The sequence below is a fragment of the Elephantulus edwardii genome, unplaced genomic scaffold, assembly GCF_000299155.1.
Source record: "Elephantulus edwardii isolate Elephantulus edwardi_28Jun2011 unplaced genomic scaffold, EleEdw1.0 scaffold00044, whole genome shotgun sequence".
Lineage (NCBI taxonomy): Eukaryota > Metazoa > Chordata > Mammalia > Macroscelidea > Macroscelididae > Elephantulus > Elephantulus edwardii.
In genome coordinates this window covers 6,954,650-6,958,791 of record NW_006399794.1, presented here as the reverse complement: position 1 = coordinate 6,958,791, position 4,142 = coordinate 6,954,650, and the positions used below count along the sequence as shown (strand labels likewise).

At 41.6% G+C, this 4,142-nt stretch overlaps 1 pseudogene; it reads left to right on the top strand.

Moving 5' to 3' along the window:
* The first annotated feature begins 374 nt into the window (after positions 1–374).
* LOC102843230 lies at positions 375–3,083 on the top strand (annotated as a pseudogene).
* The last annotated feature ends 1,059 nt before the right edge of the window (positions 3,084–4,142 follow it).

Here is a 4,142-nt window from a genome sequence, read left to right as displayed (position 1 = left end):
CCAGGGCCTGATCACTAAATGAGAATTTCTGCAGCTTCCATTCAGAAAAAGGTGTTAGCAGAGCTAGTACATGATCCTTTTTTTGTTGCTATTAGGTGCTGTAAAGTTGTTGCCATGCAACTCAAAGTTCTAGGGTCCCTGAAAAAAGAACCCTACCTCTATATGGGGTTGAAGCTTTAGGGTGAGAGGCCGCACTTAATACAAATGTTTTAGGTGTTCTGCTTTCTCCATTGTACAGTCAGCCTAGGAAATGACCGTTTGTTCCCTGGGGAAGAACTGAAGGATTATTTACTTTGTCTATACTTGCAGTAGAATTACAATTTTATTCCTCAAGAAGACCTGACTTCTTCAAGTAACAGGACTTGAGTCTGATAATGAGCTTAGATGAGGAATCGAGGTAGATTGTAGATTATTATTTTTTAAGCTATATACTTTAAGCCATTTGTTAGTAAACTGCTTAACTATCAAAGTACTTTGGTTTCTATTCTAATCTTGCTGTCAGCTTCAGTTACATGTCCACCTCATTCTGAGGATATATTTGGTAAGGAGTTGTGCTGCCAAACCAAAGGTACATGGTTCAAATCCACCAACTGGCCCTTGGGAGAAAAAATGGGCAATTGTCTCCTGTGTGGCTTGTTGTTGTTGTGTACTGTAGAATAGGAACCAGCAGGTTTTCAGAGGCAGTTGATCACACAGGAGGAGATTGCCCTGCCCATCCTTCCATAAAGCAGTTGGTGGATTCGAACCGCATGTCTTTGAGATTGCAGTGCAATTTCTTGCCACAGCCTTTGAAAACCTGCTGGAAGATCAGCTATGAGTCACTTTTGACTTTATGGCAATGAGTTAAGTTTTATCTCCAACAGCAAAGTGTCCCCACCTGGCCTCCTAGATGCTTCCAGAACCATATTGTTTGCATTTACTTTCTAAAACTTGGTTCCATATCACCTTCTTGTTATGTTTGGAACTGACTCATAGCTGAACCTCTAGTGGATTTTCAAAGGCAGTAAATCATATAGGAGGGGATTGCCCATCCAATGGATTCGAACCATATACCTTTGAGTTGGCAATGCAGTTCCATATCACTAAGCCACCAGAGCTCCCTATCAGCATCTCCTGTCACTTCTAACTTACATAAGATAACCACTTAAACTTCTCAAGGCTTTTGATGCCACCATCACCAGTGCATTCTTCAATATCCTAGTGAAGGGCATGTACTCTGGGCCCTTGTAAGAAATATAAATAGCTGGTCCCCTGGGTTCATATAGTAAATCCATTCCAGCATGCCTCCTTCCTAGAGTTTCTTGGCACTCAGTAAACTACCAAGGTATACCTATTTGGTTTGAGGTCAGAGGCCTGTCTGATAGGCCTGGGAAGAAACTGCCCTGACTGAAGAATCATTTCTTGAGAGCTTTCAACTTGAATTGTAACCTATTATTTTCCCTAATAAAATCCATAATCATTACTATTGTCTGTGAATTTTGTGTGGTCATTGCAATGAATTAGTGAACACAGAAGTACAGTATCAAGAATCATGTGCAGAGTGGACCCAAACTCCACACCTGCCCTTCAGGACTGCAGCTAGAGATGTCCTCCTCAGGCAATGCCTGACCTGCCCACCCCACTCAACAATTTTCAGGATCGAATACACTAAGATTTTCATGAGTGATGAATGGCATACTCAGTAAATGGCAATTAAAAAAAATCCCGTCTTCAATCCAGCAACTGAGGAGAAAATCTATGCAGTGAAAGATGGAGATAAGGCAGATGTTGATAAAGCAGTTAAGGCTGCAGGAGAAGCTTTTCAGATTGGCTCTCCATGTCTGACTATGCTTCAGAAAGGGGGCGATTACGATACAAGTTGGCTGATTTACTTGACAGGGATCACCTGTTGTTGGTATTGATAGAGGCAGTGAATTGTGGAAAAGTGCTGGTGCATATCTGATGGACTTAAGAGTTCAGCATCAAAACTTGATGCTGTTGCACTGGCTGGGCTGCCAAGAACCAGGGCCAGACAATACCTTTGGATGGAGACTTTTGGTTCTGTAAGACATGAGCCAGTTGGTGTGTGTGGCCAGATCATTCCTTGGAATTTCCTGTTGATCATGCTTAGTTGGACGCTAGGACCTGCCCTTTCCTGGGGCAACACCACTGTTGTCAAACCAGCAGAGCAGACACCTCTCTCAGCTCTTTATGTGGCATCTCTGATAAAAGAGGCAGGGTTTACCCCAGGAATAGTGAATATTGTGCCTGGTTATGGCCCCATTGTAGGAGCAGCCATCTCTTCCCACATGGACGTCAACGAAGTGGCCTTCATAGCGTCAACAGAGGTTGGGAAATTAATTGAAGAAGCAGCTCGGAAGAGCAATCTGAAGAGAGTGAGCTGGGTCGAAAGAGCCCCTGCGTTGTGTTCACGGATGCTGACTTGGACAATGAAGTTGAGTTTACAGGTCAGGGAGTATTCTTTTACCAAGGCCAATGTTGTATAGCTGCTTCCAGGCTTTTTGTGGAAAACTCAGTTATGAAGAATTTGTTCAGCAGTGTTGAAAGGGCTAAGAAGTGTGTTCTTGGCAATCCTCTGACCCCAGGAGTAAGCCAAGGCCCTCAGATTGAAAAGGAAAAATATGATAAAGTAACTGACCTCATTGAGAGTGGGAAGAATGAAAGGGCCAAACCGAAATGTGGAGGAGGTCACTGGGAGAATAAAGGCTACTTTATCCAGCCCATAGTTTTCTCCAATGTGACGGATGAGACGTGCATTGCCAAGAAAAATATTTGGATCAGTCCAGCAAATCATGAAGTTTAAATCTTTACATAAAGTAAGTGATTAAGAGAGCAAACAACACTTTCTATGGCTTAGCGGCAGGAGTTTTACCAAGGATCTTGATAAGGCTGTGACGGTCTGCTGCCCTGCAGGCTGGGACAGGGTGGGTGAACTATATGGCAAATTCTGTCCAGTGCCCCTTTGGGGATTCAGGATATCTGGAAATGGACAAGAACTAGGAGAGTATGGTCTTCATGACTCTACCAAGGCCAAGACAGTCACAAATATCTCCAGGAAAAGTTGTCTTGATTTTCCTAAATAAGCAAACCACGTTAGCATCAATGGCCACACATAGGAAACTTGACATTAGCTTACTCTGAACCATTTTATGGTTTAATAGAGGATGACTAGTTGTCCTTTATTCCCTTATCAGTTCCTTGAAATACTTAATATTCATGATGTTAACTTCCAAGTAGGGATGCCTTACTCCAAGTAGTTGTGAAATCATTGCGGTCTCTTCAAATGTTGAGTGCAGTGTGGTGTCTGCCTGTTGAAGGAAGTGATTCTGAAATAAGAGCAATAATTCCTGTATAAATATCAATAAAAATAACCCTGCATGATTGTTGAAAGCAAAAAATTTTAAAAAAATTATGAAAGGTGATAGTGTGCATAGAACAGGAGTCATTAATTATATAAAACCATGTATACGAAAGTATAAAACACAAAGTACATGTATAAAACATTGTATATGAATGATTACATGCAAACCAATAAAAATGTAAAAAGAAATAAACCAAAACTCAAGAGTCATGTGCTGGGAGTTTGGTGTTGGATTTAATAGAAGGTGCAGGAGAATGGGGGGTATGTTATGCCTCATAGGAATAGATTTTATGTTATTGATGAGGCTTCTTCCCCCTAGTGGTATCAGATGTTGCTGTCCCATACCCACTGCACTGTTATCTATGCACCAAGAGGGAAGCCTAATTAGTGTGTTAGACTAGCTCCAGGTCTAACCAAATGTCTAACCAAAATGGGAAAGTGCTCCCAGGTCAATAAAGTCTGCACCATCTAACCTTTTATGCTAATCTGACAATCCATTCCGAGCCCAAGATCTTCAAGATTCGCTTCCACATTTGTTCTTCCTGTTTCTAGCAGTAAATTGTGTCAGATGAGGTTCAGAGAAACAAGATCTTTTCTCCAAAATGAGCAAACTCCTTCATCTGTCTTTAAGTGATATGCATTCCTCTTTTAGCTGAGTCACACTTAACTTTTGATATCCTATTAGATATTGTTAAGGAAGAAATGGAACGCATAAATATTGACATACTAGGCATTGGTGAGATGAGATGGACTGGCATGGGGCATTTTGAGTCGGATGACC